Raw genomic sequence first — 19761 nt, 5'->3', positions numbered from 1 at the left:
AATCAAGTCTCCGTATAAATGCACCTGCACTGTGATAGTCTCAGAGGTCCGTTAAAAGCGCAGAGAGCATCATGAAGAACAAGGAACACACCAGGCAGGTCCGAGATACTGTTGTGAAGAAGTTTTAAGCCGGATTTGGATACAAAAATATTTCCCAAGCTTTAAACATCCCAAGGAGCACTGTGCAAGCGATAATATTGAAATGGAAGGAGTATCAGACCACTGCAAATCTACCAAGACCTGGCCGTCCCTCTAAACTTCCAGCTCATACAAGGAGAAGACTGATCAGAGATGCAGCCAAGAGGCCCATGATCACTCTGGATGAACTGCAGAGATCTACAGCTGAGGTGGGACACTCTGTCCATAGGACAACAATCAGTCGTATATTGCACAAATCTGGCCTTTATGGAAGAGTGGCAAGAAGAAAGGCATTTCTTTAAAATATCCATAAAAAGTGGTGTTTAAAGTTTGCCACAAGCCACCTGGGAGACACACCAAACATGTGGAAGAAGGTGCTCTGGTCAGATGAAACCAAAATGGAAATTTTTGGCAACAATGCAAAACGTTATGTTTGGCGTAAAAGCAACACAGCCCATCACCCTGAACACACCATCCCCACTGTCAAACATGGTGGTGGCTGTATCATGGTTTGGGCCTGCTTTTCTTCAGCATGGACAGGGAAGATGGTTCAAATTGATGGGAAGATGGATGGAGCCATATACGGGACCATTCTGGAAGAAAACCTGATGGAGTCTGCAAAAGACCTGAGACTGGGACGGAGATTTGTCTTCCAACAAGACAATGATCCAAAACATAAAGCAAAATCTACAATGGAATGGTTCAAAAATAAACATATCCAGGTGTTAGAATGGCCAAGTCAAAGTCCAGACCTGAATCCAATCGAGAATCTGTGGAAAGAACTAAAAACTGCTGTTCACAAATGCTCTCCATCCAACCTCACTGGGCTCGAGCTGTTTTGCAAGGAGGAATGGGAAAAAATGTCAGTCTCTCGATGTGCAAAACTGATAGAGACATACCCCAAGCGACTTACAGCTGTAATCGCAGCAAAAGGTGGCGCTACAAAGTATTAACTTAAGGGGGCTGAATAATTTTGCACGCCCAATTTTTCAGTTTTTGATTTGTTAAAAAAGTTTGAAATATCCAATAAATGTCGTTCCACTTCATGATTGTGTCCCACTTGTTGTTGATTCTTCACAAAAAAATACAGTTTTATATTTTTATGTTTGAAGCCTGAAATGTGGCAAAGGGTCGCAAAGTTGAAGGGGGCCGAATACTTTCGCAAGGCACTGTAACTTGATATTTGAGTGCATTCACAACAAGCCACCTGCAGACAACTTACAAATGCAATAGTGCATTCGAGGGTTCGTTTTCCTGATGAAAATAGTTATTTGATGCATGGCCTACTATTTCTAACTGGGAAAATAAATTCCTACGTCTTTTGTGAGTAAAATCCTTTTTCCAAAATTGATTTAGGTACATTTTTGTGAAGAGGTATGAGGGTTGTGATATGGGTCATTTAATAGTAAAACCACTTAAGGGATCAATACATTTCTATATTGCTTCCCCAGTATCTGCATGAACCATCAGGCCAAGTGTTTTTGGTTGACCCTACTGGACAGATTATAGTAATAAGGAAAACAGCATACACATTTGGCTTGTGTATTCATTTGCATATAACTAATCAGAATTCCATTATGTTTACATAAAAAAGAGAATACTTCAAAATGAGAAGATCCTGCCATGAAAAATAAGACTGGGTGGACATAGAGTGTAAAGGAGGGGAAATAACTCCCACCATGCAGCAGGACACCTTCCAGCTGCGTGGTCTTTGTAATGCAGGTTTGACAGTTATAATTTCAATAATGTATGGTTAGCTGTTATGTGACAATTAGGTCAAAAACTCTATTTTTTTTTTTTGGTGTAGATGGCCGAGGAAGTTGCACAGAACTTTGAACAACATCCCCTCCCAAATTGATATGGAACCTTCGAAAACACATGGAGCAAATGCGAAACTCCTTATTATGATGATCCCACGAAATTTTGAGCTAACTAGCTAACGTTCGCAAACGGCAAAAACGCCACAACGGAAGCCCTCCACAAAACAGAACGTTCAGACATTTTTTTGTTTCCGGGTTCTTAAATAAGGTGACTGGGTAATTGTTTACAAGTTGTTAGTTATCCCATAAAACCATCACCGAAAACCCATATTTTCGTTTTCTTTTGTGGTTTGGTAACTTCCTATTCTTCGACGGACTCTGGCTGGACTGAAGACAACGCACAGTTTGAAAAATGTAAAAGTTTGCGGCGTACCTTCAACCGAAAGGGGGGCGTTGCATTTCCAATCCGTTGTGGATGTCCCCATCGAAATGCATGACATTAGGCGCAACGTAATGCAGTGTTTGTGCGTAATTTGAATGAGGCTTCAGTCTTCACTCGTTCATTGCAATCCTAGCGAATCATTCTTATAAAAATTATGCCCAGGTTTGTCACACAGTCCCTTGTTGATGAGTAGTAAAATAAATAATGGTTTCCAGTATGCATAGACAGGTTCCAGTTGATATTGGTAACAGGTACAACAATTATCACGATAAAAAGGATGAAATTAAACAGTTTAAAGAAAGTTAAAATAATTTAAAGCAAGATTGAAAACTGTATCTTAACTCGCAGTCTATCTAGCAGCCAACATGTCTTCAATACATTTTCTTTCACATACAAAATGTCTCTAACATATGCATTCACATAAGCTTCCCAATGTTATTCCTTGCATGTCTGTATTAATAATGTCATAAATGAATCACGCATGTATAATATAGCACATAATATATCATACACATAGCCTGAAGCATGTTTAATATTCATCCATGTTCATTCTAACATCAGAAGCAAGTACAATTTGACCTCTGGATCATGAGTGATAAGGATTTACCCCCCTCATTAGTTGTGTTTTGCTATAACATGTAATCATTTGCACAGACATTAAAGTTGCATTAGGCATATTAAACAGCCTGATTAACAAAAAAAACAAAAAAATGTCCCAGAGTAGCCAAAAGCTGCCTGTCACACCGTCTGATCTACAGCCATTGGAAATGGCTTTCCAGCAGCTTGATAATGACATCATCTGTAATGTTCCCATTTTGTTTCAAACGGATTACTTGCTGTTGCTGTACAATTTGCAGACACAATGGGTCATTTAACCCAATGCAATTTTCCATTTGCAATTTTTGAGCTGAAGTGAGTTCATAATCAGAGCGGACAGGGCAGAGTAATGCTTATCTCGACTATCTCTGTTTCAACTCAGTGGATAATAAGGAACTGCAGTTGCAATCGACCCCAGTGACTCCCTATAATTGAAACCCATGAAGTGAAATGGGAAGTGATTCAATAGAGTTCTCTCTGCTATTGCTCTCGAAAACAAACAAAACAAAGGAAAATGTTCCCAATAACAAAACAAACCTGAGAGTATTATGCTGTAAAAGATTAGGTCTATCTGAAAGAGGAAATTGCATCCATAATTGGTATGATGGGTATTGCACTGGTACACCGACAGTTTCTTCAAAGACGAAGTTACTCTCCGGCTTGAAATATAGGGCCTGTGTGGTGTACAACTGGGCATTAGAGAACTGAACAATCAACTTCGGTTGTATTATGTTCTGCCAGATATCCATTCACTGGAAGCTGTTGATATGCAGAGTCTCTTGGCAGTTGGAACCGTCTGAGTCATGTACTCAGAGACTGCTCTTAGACACCCCCCCTGGGGACCGCAGAGTCAAAGCTCCCACCCAGCATCTGTCCAGAATACATTAACATTCAGCAGCTTTGTCCACCTCTGACCTGCTATTATCTGTTGCAGATTGTGTAATGTCCACTGCACTGCCTTCCGTATAGCTCCTTTTAGTTTGTGTGGCTATCTATCCCTACACTACCTCCTATGCTTATTTGCTCACCAATATGTATTCCTATCGAATACAAGATGATAGCATATACAATTCACAATAAATAGGTTTGTCTGAAAGTTATCCAGTAAGTACATCTAATATACAAAGCCAAAATGGGATTGTCCATAATCACTATCACATAGATGACACTTAACAGAGCTGGACAAAAAAGCGTGTGGAATATCAAACAGATGGGGGCAGAGCTGCTTATTCCCCTTCTGCATTGTGCTTGGGCGAGCCGGCCATCTGCCATTTCACTGTAAAATACAGTCTATTTAATAAAATGTAAAAAATGTTGTTCCACAGACAGCATTTGCTTCCTTTATGTCACTGCGGTCCCCCTTAAGCTCATTTCTGAGATGCATAATACCTCAGGGAGCTATCTAATTAAACACATATACTGCTTGTGGGAAACAAGGGTTTAGCGAGGGAATCCATCCAAGCATGGTCTTTCACTTCAATAACAAACTCATCGGCCTTGGTTCTACTGCACATTGTGAAACTGCCCTGTGAAACACCTGTTGTTAGTTAGTCTCCCTAGGCAGACAGTTTGCCTCCAGCTATGTAAACAATGCTGGTCCAACTCAAGGCGTCATAAAAAAATGCACCCCCCCTATCCATCCTAAAAAAATATTTTAAATAAATTGAACACCCCCCCCACCCCTCATAGAATTAACTCAAAATAATGTTTTATGACCACAAGTAACAATAACTGTAGCCACCCTGTGTTTTTAAACATGGATATCTACTTTGCTTTTGTGGCACAGTCGATGCCACACAGGGCTACTGGTCAGAAGGCTCAGGGTTCGTCGACTACCACACAGGAGCTCATTCTCCCTGCCTGCTTCATTACTTCACGATCAGAGCCAGTTGCAGACAAGGGGGAAATTAGATTTTCAACATTTTGATGCTATATTAATAATTACATAAAATATATCCTAAGAATTTTCTACCAACAGGTTTCTGTGCCAATGTACCACACAACCAATAAACAAAACATACCGACATGGTTTGAATTTTCAACACCATAATAAATAGACTATGTCAATCTTGACAAACAGAAAACACATCCCTCCCTACCTTGTTGGCTTAATCAGTATCGAAAGTTTGGCTTGACTATCTCTGAATGGCATTAAACTTTTTGGGGTGTTTTGTAACAGATGTGTCTTTCCATTCATCTAATTGCCTCTGCACAATTTGGGTTGATTGATTGTATTATTGATTTCCTAAAATTAAAAACATGTTTAAAGTGATCGGGATTACGCAATAAAGTCGGACTTATTTCCATTGTGGTCCCTACATTTGCTGGGGCATATGCTACAGTAGTAAAAGGACTGAAAGCACGTCTAATTTACACATCTCCATCTGGCTTACGGGGGTCAATTTTTTTTTTTTTTTAGGCTGTATTGGATAAGGACACAATCGTTTGGGCCTTTTCGGGCTTGTGGTCATAAAAAGTCTTTAATGTAAGGCTCAGAAAAGGTATGTAATGTAGGGCTCATAAAATGTATTTAATGTATGCTACCGCAACAGGCTAGCATCAGACATGAATCTTCAGGCCAATCAAAGCTGGGTTATTCTCAGGATGGAACATTTGTAAAACACATGGAAAATATTCAACCCCAGTCTGTAGCTTATTCTTTAGATGTTTGGGGCTGCTTTTGAACCATGATGTGCAGACATAATCAAAGGGACAGTGGACTAGCGTACTTTAGGGTGTCTGTAGGTTTCCATCCAATTGGCGACAGATTTTCAATGCAAAAATTCAAACCTGCATAAAAACAATATGCACAATTTGCCGCGGGACAACGTGACTGGGAAGATTTGAATTTGAATTCAATAAACTAGGGATATTGGCCACATTTACATGTCCTTGAAAACAGCCTATAGCAAATTACAAAAAATACTATTCCCTGTGTTTCGATGTGAAACACATGCAGAACTTTGTAACTAGAATCCTGACTAGAACCAAAAATGTTATCATATTACTCCAGTGCTATAGCCTCCCTACACTGGCTTCCTGTTATTAAGGCAAGGGCTGATTTCAAGGTTTTAATGCTAACCTACAAAACATTACATGGGCTTGCTGCTACCTATCTTTACGATTTGGTCCTGCTGTACATACCTACACGTACGCTACGGTCACAAGATGCAGGCCTCCTAATTGTCCCTAGATTTTCTAAGCAAACAGCTGGAGGCAGGGCTTTCTCCTATAGGACTTTTTTTAATGAAATGGTCTGGAATGGTCTGCCTACCTATGTGAGAGACACAGACTCGGTCTCTACCTTTAAGTCTTTACAGAAGACTCATCTCTTCAGTAGGTCCTATGATTGAGTGTAGTCTGGCCCAGGAGTGTGAAGGTAAACGGAAAGGCACTGAAGCAACGAACCACCCTTGCTGTTTCTACCTGGCTGGTTCCCCTCTCTCCACTGGGATTCTCTGCCTCTAAACCTATTACAGGGGCTGAGTCACTGGCTTACTGGTGCTCTTCCATGCCGTCCCTAGGAGGGGTGTGTCACTTGAGTGGGTTGAGTCACTTACGTGGTCTTCCTATCTGGGTTGGCGCCCCTCCTTGGGTTGTGCCGTGGCGGAGATCCTTGTGGGCTATACTCGGCCTTGTCTCAGGATGGTAAGTTGGTGGTGGAAGATATCCCTCTAGTGGTGTGGGGGCTGTGCTTTGGCAAAGTGGGTGGGGTTATATCCTGCCTGTTTGGCCCTGTGGCCCCATCATCGGATGTGGCCACAGTGTCTCCTGACCCCTCCTGTCTCAGCCTCCAGTATTTATGCTGCAGTAGTTTATGTGTCAGGGGTCTAGGGTCAGTCTGTTATATCTGGAGTATTTCTCCTTTCTTATCCGGTGTCCTGTGTGAATTTAAGTATGCTCTCTCTAATTATCTCTTTCTCTCTTTCTTTCCTAAGCTCTAGGACCATGCTTCAGGACTACCTGGCCTGATGACTCCTTGTTGTCCCCAGTTGACCTGGCCGTGCTGCTGCTCCAGTTTCAACTGTTCTGCCTACGGCTGTGGAACCCTGACCTGTTCACCGGATTTGCTGCCTGTCCCAGACCTGCTGTTTTCAATTCTCTAGAGACAGCAGGAGCGGCAGAGATACTCTGAATGATCAGCTATGAAAAGCCAACTGACTTTTACTCATGAGGTGCTGACCTGTTGCACCCTCGACTACTGTGATTATTATTATTTGACCATGCTGGTCATTTATGAACATTTGAACATCTTGGGCATGTTCTGTTATAATCTCCACCTGGCACAGCCAGAAGAGGACTGGCCACCCCTCCTAGCCTGGTTCCTCTCTAGCACTTTGAGATATCAGCTGATGTAAGAAGGGCTATATAAATACATTTGATTTGATTTGTAACCAATTATTATTATTATTATTATTATAATAATAATATATTTTTTAAATCACATTTACATAAGTATTCAGACCCTTTACTCTATACTTTGTGGAAACAGCTTTGGCAGCGATTACAGCCTCGAGTCTTCTTGGGTATGACACTTTAAGCTTGGCACACCTGTATTTGGGAGTTTCTCCCAATCTTCTCTGCAGATTCCCTCAAGCTCTGCTACTTTCAGGTCTCTCCAGAGATGTTCGATCGGGTTCAAGTCCGAACTCTGGCTGGGACACTCAAGGACATTTAGAGAATTGCCCCGAAGCCACTCCTGCGTTGTCTTGGCTGTGTACTTAGGGTCGTTGTCCTGTTGGAAGGGGAAATTTCACCCCAGTCTGAGGTCCTGAGCGCTCTGGAGCAGGTTTTCATCAAGGAGCTCTCTGTACTTTGCTCCGTTCATCTTTCCCTCGATCCTGACTGGTCTCCCAGTCCCTGCAGCTGAAAAACATCCCTACAGCATGATACCGCCACCACCATGCTTCACTGTAGGGATGGTGCCAGGATTCCTCCAGACGTGACGCTTGGCATTCAGGCCAAAGAGTTCTATCTTGTTTTCATCAGAGGTGCCTTTTAGCAAACTGCAAGTGGGCTGTCATGTGCCTTTTACTGAGGAGTGGCAACCATCTGGCCACTCTACCATAAAGGCCTGATTGGTGGAGTGCTGCAGAGATGGTTGTCCTTCTGGAAGGTTCTCCCATCTCCACAGAGGAACACTGGAGCTCTGTCAAAGTGGCCATCAGGTTCTTGGCCCTTCTCCCCAAATTGCTCAGTGTGGCCAGGCGGCCAGCTCCAGGAAGAGTCTTAGTGGTTCCAAACTTCTTCTTTTAAGAATGATGGAGGCCACTGTGTCCTTGGGGACCTTCAATGCAAAGGGTCTGAATACTTGTGTAAATAAATTAGCAAAACAATATAAAACCTGTTTTTCTCTTTGTCATTATGGGGTACCGTGTGTAGATTGATGAGGAAAAATGTGTATTTAATCAATTTTAGAATAAGGCTGTAACGTAACAAAATGTGGAAAAGGTTCATGGGTCTGAATACTTTCTGAATGCACTGTATACCTGCGGTATAATTAAGCAATAATGCCCGAGGAGGTGTGGAATATGGCCAATATACCACGGATAAGGGCTGTTCTTACGCACGACGCAACGTGGAGTACCTGGACACAGCCCGTAGCCATGGTATATTGGCCATACGGTGGCAAGAAAAAGGATGCGAACCCTTTGAATTACCTGGATTTCTGCATAAATTGGTCATCAAATTTAATCTGATCTTCATCTAAATCACAACAATGGGCAAACGCAGTGTGCTTAAACTAATAACACACAAATGATTTAATTTTTCTTGCCTATATTGAATACATAATTTAAACATTCCCAGTGTAGGTTGGAAAAAGTATGTGAACCCCGAGACTAATGACTTCTCCAAAAGCTAATTGGAGTCAGGAGTCAGCTAACCTGGAGTCCAATCAATGAGACGAGATTGGAGATGTTGGTTAGGGCTGCCTTGCACTATAAAAAAACACTCACAAAATTTGAGTTTGCTATTCACAAGAAGCATTGCCTGATGTGAACCATGCCTCGAACAAAAGAGATCTCAGAAGACCTAAGCGTAAGAATTGTTGACCTGCATAAAGCTGGAAAGGGTCACAAATGTATCTCTAAAAGCCTTGATGTTCATCAGTCCACGGTAAGACAAATTGTCTTTAAATGGAGAAAGTTCAGCACTGTTGCTACTCTCCCTAGGAGTGGCCGTCCTGGCAAAATATGTGGACAGATGAAACTAAAGTTGAGTTGTTTGGAAGGAAGGAACACAACAATATGTGTGGAGAAAAAAAGGAACAGCACACCAACATCAGAACCTCATCCCAACTGTAAAGTATGGTGGAGGGAGCATCATGGTTTGCTGATGCTTTGCTGCCTCAGGGCCTGGACAGCTTGCTATCCTCGACGGAAAAATGAATGACCAAGTTTGTCAATACATTTTGCAGAAGATTGTAAGGCTATCTGTTCGATCAACAGAAGTTGGGTGATGCAACAGGACAATGACCCAAAACACAGAAGTAAATCAACAACATAATGGCTTCTACAGAAGAAAATACGCCTTCTGGAGTGGCCCAGTCAGAGACCTCGAGAGTGGTTCACAACAGACATCCCAAGAATATTGCTGAACTGAAACTGTTTTTTAAAGAGGAATGGTCCAAAGTTCTTCCTGACTGTTGTGCAGGTCTGATCCACAACTATAGAAACGGTTTGGTTGAGGTTATTGCTGCCAAATGATGGTCAACCAGTTAGGGTTCACATACTTTTTTCACCCTGCAGTGTGAATTTTTACACAGTGTGTTCAATAAAGACATGAAAACATATATTTTTTGGTTGTGATATTAGTTTAAGCAGACTGTTTGTTTATTGTTGAGACTTAGATAAAGATAAGATCACATTTTATGACCAATTTATGCAGAAATCCAGGTAATTCTAAAGGGTTCTCATACTTTGTCTTGCCATACACCCAGAGGTGTATTATTGCTATTATAAACTAGTTAAGAATGTAATTAGAGTAGTAAAAACAAATGCTTTGTCATACCCGTGGTATACAGTCTGATATGCCATGGCTGTCAGCCAATGAGCATTCAGGGCTCAAACCACCCAGTTTATAATAAATGTTAGCACATGGAATAGTGTAGTGCATATAAGGGCAGTACAAAAACAGCTTGATATAGGGGAAGTGCATGCAAGCAGTTGAAGACATTTGACTAGGATGGAAGAAATTAGTAAAACCTGCAAAAGAGTGAATGTAAATCAGGGGAAAAACACACTGTCCAGTACAAAAACACAAAAGCAAGCTGATTGATAGATAGGTAGTTCAAATCAAATCAAATTTTATTAGTGACATGCACCGAATACAACAGGTGTACAATGAAATGCTTACTTACGAGCCCCGAACCAACAATGCAGTTTTAAAAAATCCGGATAAGAATAAGAAATAAAAGTAACAAGTAATTAAAGATCAGCAGTAAAATAACAATAGCGAGACCATATACAGGGGGGTACCGGTACAGAGTCAATGTGCGGGGGCACCGGTTAGTTGAGGTAATATGTACATGTATGTAGAGTTATTAAAGTGACTATGCATAGATGATAACAACAGAGAGTAGCAGTGGTGTAAAAAGGGGTGGGGGGGGGCAATGCAAATCATCTGGTTAGCCATTTGATTAGATGTTCAGGAGTCTTATGGCTTGGGGGGTAGAAGCTGTTTTAGAAGCCTCTTGCACCTAGACTTGGCGCTCTGGTACTGCTTGCCGTGCGGTATCAGACAAACCCATCCCCAAAGCACAAAAAGTGAATTACGATCTGTCCCTTTGGAGACAGAATTATTCTTGGACAGAACAAATTACCTTCAGGCTTAATTCAGTAAGATTAAAAAAGAGATGTCTTTAGACTAGATTAATAAAAGGTACACCCAAACAAATGGCGTAGAAGCTCAAGCAATACAATTCAGAAGATCAGTTCAACAACGCATCTGTATGGTGTCCCAGCAGTAGGCTTAATCAGAAACAAAACCAACCATTATGGTATCATGCTCGAGTGCTGGTCTCTGTCTATGGCGGAGGTGACTGGCTAAGGTTAGCTAGCTAGCTTGTTCAAAACGGGGTTTTTTCTTCCCATTATACAGCTACACGCAGCAGGTCTGTAGAATACAGCAATAGTCATAGCAGTCTGCCATAGACTGTTTTGAACAGCATTTTTCAGTCATTTCAATTGTTGATATAGAATTTCGTTAGAACCTTAATTCATTATTTAGAATAATGTTGTGTGTGTGTATGTGTGTGTTTTTGCGCACCACATTGGAAGAATTGTAAATCCATTGTGAAAGGCTATGGAGTTTGTGTTGCAAACTACTCAGGTGAAAACTGTCCTCATACTAGTCTTTTTGACCACCTATTGGTTCTAATAGCTGTATGCCGTATTTGTCTATGGCAGAGCGGAGTTGAGCACTGTGTCATTTTGACGACATATGAAATATGCCGTCACCAGCAAGTGACCTCACTGTATCCTATACTGTTTATTTTCTATAAAGCATCTAAAATTGATTCAGAGATGTTTTGAACAATAAAACAACATATTTCAATATATTTTAGAATATCTAATGAAGGGAAATACATTTAAATTGATTCAAGTTTAATTTTGTGCATTTTCTATTGCTGAAAAAGGTCCCTGTTTCACGATTCAGGGGAAGTGAGACCTTACTATAAATCTGATTTTCATAAAATATATAGTAACTGTTTACAAGAATGGTTATTATATTTTAAAACACTACCAATAACTAGTTATGTTAACACCAAAACCTAGATTGTGGAATTGCAATTGACAGAAGGAAAGCTTTGTCATTCTAGAGCAAGGTGTCATTGGTATGGTGGTTTTTTATGCGTTTTAACGGGTCACCCCATCTAGGAAATCTAACCACACACACTATAATGTCCCACTAACCAAAACCATTTTTTTTCATGCACCGAACACATTCAGCAACAACCCAATAACTTTTGTTGTGATTGGGTTGCAAAACTGCCAAAGTACAGTAGTACCCTCAAACACAAATGTACACCAGATGTCCCACATGCTGACATCGCCCTATCTATATCAAAACAGCAATGATGAAACGCTCTAATACATTTACAGAACTTCTGATAATTTTCTTGCCTTAGTACCTGACTTGCATATCTTAGAACACATTTATCAACACTTTAAATACATTATGTCATCGGTGAATACAGAAGGAGAATGTGATGCAATTGTGTTCACTTTCTCTGAAATCAAGAAATACTACTGCTCAGAATTCTAAATTGCCCCATCAGTGTCATACCATGTACAATATACTGTATTGAAAGATCTAGGAAATGGAGACCTCCTAATTGTTAGGACTTTTTACAATATTTTGGACATGCAGAGAATGAAGTGGGGTTACTTCTAAGTAACCTTTGGTTACTCCTAAGTCATCATCTTCAACATTGTGACCTTCAATTATAAAGCTTTGCTTTGGTGTAAATTAAATTAATAATTAATAAACTCTTAGAAAAAATGTGCTACAGTAGAACCTTAAGGGTTCTTTGGTCTTCCACATAGGAGAACCCTTTGAAGAACCCTTTTTGGTTACACCCTTTACACAGAGGGTTCTTCATTGAACCAAAAAAGAGTTCTACCTGGAACCAAAAAGGGTTCTTCAAAGGGTTCTCCAATGATGACAGCCGAAGAACCCTTCTTTTTTTCTTTCTTTTTTTCCCCTTCTATTATTATTATTATTATTTAAACGATACAAAACATACACATTCAAATGTCAACATACAGACACACAAAACATTCACAAAATCACCACAGCCCAGACCCACCTGTTCACACCCCCATCTCCCGCATCACTCACACTTTCAACATTAAGATAATAAAACATTTTGACCTTTCCATTGTGTTAACGGTGGAGAATTGGTTGATTTCCAGTTTCTAAGTATACGCCAACCCATCGCGTATCTCACTGCACCGATGGATTAAATGTTTGTTATTTAGCAGACGGTGTTATCCAGAGCTAACATTCAGGAGAAATTAACATGAAGTGCCTTGCTCAAGGGCACATTGACGGTGGTCAGGGTAGCTCAGTTGGTAGAGCATGGCGCTTGTAACGCCAGGGTAGTGGGTTCGTTCCCCCGGACCACCCATACGTAGAATGTATGCACACATGACTGTAAGTCGCTTTGGATAAAAGCGTCTGCTAAATGGCATATATTGACAGATTTAATGGTAAACATAACATAAACTAAATTTCTTTGCAGATGATCCCCTAATATACCTGACCAATTGAAAACTAAATCCCCCCCTGTGCCCCTTGTGCCCCTTTCCAAAGCATTATTTGTGTATATTTTTTGCTTTGGGTGATTTTTTAAAATATTGTTATTAAATCTATTATTTCAGCTATAAATTGAATCCAATACGCAAAAAAAAACAAGATACAGATTTATCAATAATGGTTGTTGATATCAAAACAGCTTTTGACCATCTTGAATGGAATGTTCTCATCAAACCTTCAGAAGCTTGTTATTGTATTTGTTTGTAGATAGGAGAACCCTTAATTAACCCCCTGTTTAAGTGATATGTATTAAGTCTGATTGTTGTTATTTTATTATCACACTTTATTAAACCTATGTGTCTATAATCAACAGAGGACTCTCCAGATTTTCCTGGTTTTAATATAACCTTTTTTTCCTGTGTAAACATTCATATCGGTTGTGTTCCTCCATTGTATTCACCTTTCCTTATTTCTATTGTGTTTTTGTGCACCAATGCAACGTCTACAAAACAATGAGCAAACCAGCCTTTGTATTGATTGGAGACATGGAATTGGATTGTAATGACACCGGTGAATGAATCCTGCACACAATGTGCTTATTAAAAAATATATATAATATCAGGAGTAATATTTGATTTGATGTATGAAATTGTTTTTTTGCGAAATATCAATAAAAGGAGAGTAATTGCCTATAATTCTGCACCTTTGGACAGTGGCTGCAAAGAAAATATGTTGGTCTACTGGGATTTTTAAAAGACAGACTAACGTTCTGTTTTGTCTGCTTGGACTCGAGATAAGTATGGCTGTGTTAATCTTTTTTGCTCTTTTGATGAATGTATTTATGATTTGAGAAAGCAAATCTTTTTTTTAAGCATTTCCTATTTTTCATAAAGTCAACATTGTTCCCAATTTTTTTTTTAAAGTGATTTAGAAAAACTGTAATTTTTGGGGATCCTGTGTTGTTGTAAATCAACCAAATACACGTGAACACCAAATGTTTTTTCAATTTCAACTTATTTTATGTAGCAGCAATAGTGAATCATGCAAGGGTGCCAATATATTCAGCCTGGTCTCATAGACTAGAAGTAACATAGTAAATGTAAATCGGGGACACTCAAATTAGTATGATATGTTACTTTGGTATGATTACATAAGACAGATGGTTACTTAAAGTAGGGTAGTTGGTCGGTGTGAATGGGTGAATGTACAAGGCGAATATCTAACAACCCAAAGGTTGTCAGTTTGGATCTCATCACAGACAACTTTAGCATTTTAACAAATTAGCACTTTTCAACTACTTACTACTTTTTAGCTACTTTGCAACTACTTAGCATGTTAGCTAACCCTTCCCCTAACCCCAATCTTAACCCTTTTAGCTAACCCTTCCCCTAACCCTAACCTTAACCCTTTAACCTAACTCCTAAACTTAACCCTAACCTCTAGCCTAGCTAACTTTAGCCAGCTAGCTAACGTTAACAACCTAGCTAGAATTCGTAGCATATCATACTTTATGCAAAGTCGTAACATATAGTACATTTTGCTAATTCATAACATATTGCACGTTTTGCAAATTCGTAACACATCATACGAATTGTAAATCATAACGTATCACAGGAAATTAATGATGGACATCCACAAATTAATACATACCATACTAAATGTAACATATCACACTAAATGGAGTGTCTCAGGTTTACGTACAGAATTTCCTGGATTACCCCAGTGATGTACTAGGCCGTACGCACTACCCACCGCAAGTCACTACAGAGGGTAGAGCATATGGCCCAGTACATCACTGGGGCCAAACTTCCTGCCATCCAGGAATTCTATACCAGTCGGTGTCAGAGGAAAACCCTAAAAATGGTCAAAGACTCCAGCCACCCTAGTCATAGACTCTCTCTGCTACCACATGGCAAGCGGTACCGGAGTGCCAAGTCTAGGTCCAAAAGGCTTCTGAACAGCTACTACCCCCAAGCCATAAGACTCCTGAACAGCTAATCAAATGGCTACCCAGACTATTTGCATTGCACCCCCCCCTCTTTTACACTGCTACTATTCTCTGTTATTATTTGGTATTTGGTATTTTATTAGGATCCCCATTAGCTGTTGCATAAGCAGCAGCTACTCTTCCTGGGGTCCACACAAAACATGAAACATAATACAGAATAACATAATACAGAACATCAATAGACAAGAACAGCTCAAGGACAGAACTTCATAAAACATTTTTGAAAGGCACACGTAGCCTACATATCACTGCATACACAAAAACTATCTAGGTCTAATAGGGGAGAGGGGTTGTGCCACGAGGTGTTGCTTTATCTGTTTTTGAAACCAGATTTGCTGTTTATTTTAGCAATATGAGATGGAAGGAAGTTCCATGCAGTAAGGTCTCTATATAATACTGTGAGCTTTCTTGAATTTGTTCTGGATTTGGGGACTGTGAACAGACCCCTGGTGGCATGTCTGGTGGGATGAGTGTGTGTGTCAGAGCTGTGTGTAAGTTGACTATGCAAACATTTAGGGATTTTCAACACATTAATGTTTCTTATAAAAAAAGAAGTGATGCAGTCAGCCTTTCCTCAACTCTTATTCAAGAGGGACTGGCTTGCATAGTATTTACATCAGCCCTCTGATTCCAATAAGAGCAAAACGTGCCACTCTGTTCTAGGCCAGTGTCGCCTTGGTCATTGTATTTTGTGTTTTTGTTATATGTTTGGGTAGGCCAGGGTGTGACATGGGTTTATATGTTGTTTTCGTATTGGGGTTTCTATTATTTGGGATCGCGGCTGATTAGGGGTGTTGTTAGGCTTGGCTGCCTGAGGCGATTCTCAATCAGAGTCAGGTGCTTATCGTTGTCTCTGATTGGGAACCGTATTTAGGGAGCCATAGTTTCGCTTTGTATTTCGTGGGTGATTGTTCCTGTCTTTGTGTAGTATTCACCAGATAGGCTGTAATTAGTTTCACGTTCCGTTTGTTGTTTTCGTCTTTCAGTTATTTCATGTACCGCGATTCTTTCATTAAAGTCATGAGTAACCAACACGCTGCATTTCGGTCCGACACTCTTCTTTCAACAGACGAACGCCGTTACAGCCAGCTGCAGCATAACTAGGTCTTTCCTTGCAGCACTGGACAACACGACTGGACAAGAATCAAGATTAGACAAAACTAGAGCCTGCAGAACTTGCTTTTTGGAGTGTGGTGTTAAAAACGCAGAGCATCTCTTTATTATGGCCAGACTTCTCCCCATCTTTACAACCATTGAATATATATGTTTTGACCATGACAGTTTACAATCTAAGGTAACGCAACGTAATTTAGTCTCCTCAATGTGTTCAGCAGCCACACCATTCATTACCAGATTTAGTTGTGGTCTAGAACTTAAGGAATGATTTGTACCAAATACAATGCTCTTATTTTTAGACTGCAACTCTTTGTTAAGGGTTTCAGTGACTTCATTAGCTGTGTTTGCTGATGCGTATATGGTTGAATCATCAGCATACATGGACATACATGCTTTATTTAATGCCAGTGGCAGGTCATGGATAAAAATAGAAAAGAGTTGAGGGCCTAGAGAGCTGCCCTGTGGTACACCACACTTTACATGTTTGACATCAGAGAGCTTCCATTAAAGAAAACTCTTTGAGTTCTATTAGATAGATAGATAGCTTTGAATCCAAGATATGGCTGAGGTTGAAAAGCCAGCATACCAGTACCCCCTGTATACAGCCTCACCATTGTTATTTTACTGCTGCTCTTCAATTATTTGATACTTATATTTCTTATTTTTTACTTATCTATTTTTTTTTACTTAACACTTATTTTTCTGCTACATTGTTGGTTAAGGGCTTGTAAGTAAGCATTTTACTCTATGGTGAACAACTGTTGTATTTGTCGCATGTGACAAACACGCTCTGATTTGATTTGAACAATACGAAATGCTCTGAGACAAGATTGATATATTTGACCAGAACTGTATGTCAACGTGTGAGAGAGAGAGAGAGAGAGAGAGAGAGAGAGAGAGAGAGAGAGAGAGAGAGAGAGAGAGAGAGAGAGAGAGAGAGAGAGAGAGAGGCTGAGATAAAGAGAAAGAGCATTTTAAATTCTACTCTATAGTATATACAGTACACTACTCTTGCCCCATGACCCCATCAGAGAAATGTAGATAGAAAGCCTAGTGGAATAGAACTATGAATGGAACCCATTAGAGATCAATGAGCCCAAAGCATCGATTCCTCTTGTTGCTTTCCTTACGTGAAGCACGTTTATGTGGCCTTGTCGGACCTTGAAATCAATGTGGTATAATTTCTTCCCACCCAATTGAATATCTCCTTACCAGTTTCAAAGAGGTGTAAATTCCCGCTATTCAAATAATTGTGTTTTTGCATTGATTGCTGTTGTGACAGTACCCCTTTGGCTGGCCAATAGTTAGCCATGACCACAGCTTTTTCACAGGAAGAATGAACAGTATTATTCACTTCCTGTTATGACATCTCCTCTAGTAACCTCTACCAGTCTCTCTCAGGTCCTATTTGTCAGGTTATTTTTCAGGTCATTTTCACGTGTCCTCATACTCCCTTTCATCACAGTGGAATTATTGCAGTGTTAAACTTGTTTGAATTAGCTACGGGTACAACATGATAATATAGAAAAATGATGAACATAAGCATCTGAATATAAGGCTTTGATTATTATTAATTACCCTTAAACCATGCCAATTTCACTAATTAGGTCAATGGCATCATTAAATGTTCATCTAGGCCAGAGTGAAACGACCTGAATATTACCCTCTACTACTTCAAGTATCATAGGCTGACTGAATGTATTGTTTTCTATTGAGATTTAACAGGACTTTGTTGACCACCTCCCTCAAGCTGCCGCCCGCAAACCATATCTTCTAACTCCTTGGTGAGAATCATCTTACAGCGATGTCAATAAGATATAAAAGTCGGGGAGTCAACAACTCAGAGGTCGACTAAAAAAAGCCTGATTCCCATTTCCCAGCAGCTCCAGACTAGATTACAGCTTCTAGCAAATCTGCTCTCCGTGAGGAGCGCTGGTGCTCTGCTCTGGTTGCCATTTTTAGATGAGGATATGCTCTCACTTCACATCGGGGTTACCAGTGTCTGTTGTTGGCATGCTATGCAGCACTTGTGATCACGGCCTAGAGGTCAAGAACTCTAAGGCATGGGTGGTAGTGCACACACAGGTGGTCCCGCAGAGTTGATGGTTCAAGCCCTGCCCCAGGTGCTTTTCCACTACCTTATTATGTTTACATAATTTGATAAATAAGAATAAGAATACCTTGTCTAAATTACTCTGTAGCCTACCTTTTATGAAATATTATCCCACAATCTGGTTATTAGGTTATGATATAAGATTTAAAAAAGGACTTAAATAAACGTTATTCCGCATGTTTGCATAGCCTATACCATTACATAAACTACGTCTATTGAATTTCATTATTCAGCTTATATGAACAAGTGGTGTAAAGTACTTACGTAAAAATACTTTAAAGTAATATTTAAGTAGTTTTTTTTAGTATCTGTACTTTACATAAAACTATAGATTACATATTAACTTCTGACTACTTTTACTTCACTACATTCCTAAAGAAAACATTGTACTTTTTACTCCATACATTTTCCCTGACAACCAAAAGTACTAGTTGCGTTTCGAATGCTTAGAAGGACAGGAAAATTGTTAAATTCATGCACTTATAAAGAGAACACGTGGTCATCCCTACTGTATCTGGCCTGGCGGACTGACTAAACACAAATGCTTCTTCCCTAAATTTTATCAGCATATCGATTGCGCAACCAGGGGTGGTAAAACCTTGGATCATTGTTACTCTAACTTCCGCGACGCATATAAGGCCCTGCCCCGCCCCCCTTTCGGAAAAGCTGACCACGACTCCATTTTGCTGATCCCTGCCTACAGACAGAAATTAAAACAAGAGGCTCCCACGCTGAGGTCTGTCCAACGCTGGTCAGAACAAGCTGACTCTACACTCCAAGACTGCTTCCATCACGTGGACTGGGACATGTTTCGTATTGCGTCAGATGGAAATATTGACGAATACGCTGATTCGGTGTGCGAGTTCATTAGAACGTGCGTCGACCAGCTGGCCGGTGTGTTTACGGACATATTCAATCAATCCCTATACCAGTCTGCTGTTCCCACATGCTTCAAGAGGGCCACCATTGTTCCTGTTCCCAAGAAAGCTAAGGTAACTGAGCTAAACGACTACCGCCCCCGTAGCACTCACTTCCGTCATCATGAAGTGCTTTGAGAGACTAGTCAAGGACCATATCACCTCCACCCTACCTGACACCCTAGACCCACTCCAATTTGCTTACCGCCCAAATAGGTCCACAGACGATGCAATCTCAACCACACTGCACACTGCCCTAACCCACCTGGACAAGAGGAATACCTATGTGAGAATGCTGTTCATCGACTACAGCTCGGCATTCAACACCATAGTACCCTCCAAGCTCGTCATCAAGCTCGAGACCCTGGGTCTCGACCCCGCCCTGTGCAACTGGGTACTGGACTTCCTGA

The sequence above is a fragment of the Oncorhynchus gorbuscha genome, linkage group LG15, assembly GCF_021184085.1.
Source record: "Oncorhynchus gorbuscha isolate QuinsamMale2020 ecotype Even-year linkage group LG15, OgorEven_v1.0, whole genome shotgun sequence".
Taxonomy (NCBI): Eukaryota; Metazoa; Chordata; class Actinopteri; order Salmoniformes; family Salmonidae; genus Oncorhynchus; species Oncorhynchus gorbuscha.
The sequence above is the reverse complement of the archived record's forward strand: the minus strand, read 5'-3'. Positions refer to the sequence as shown.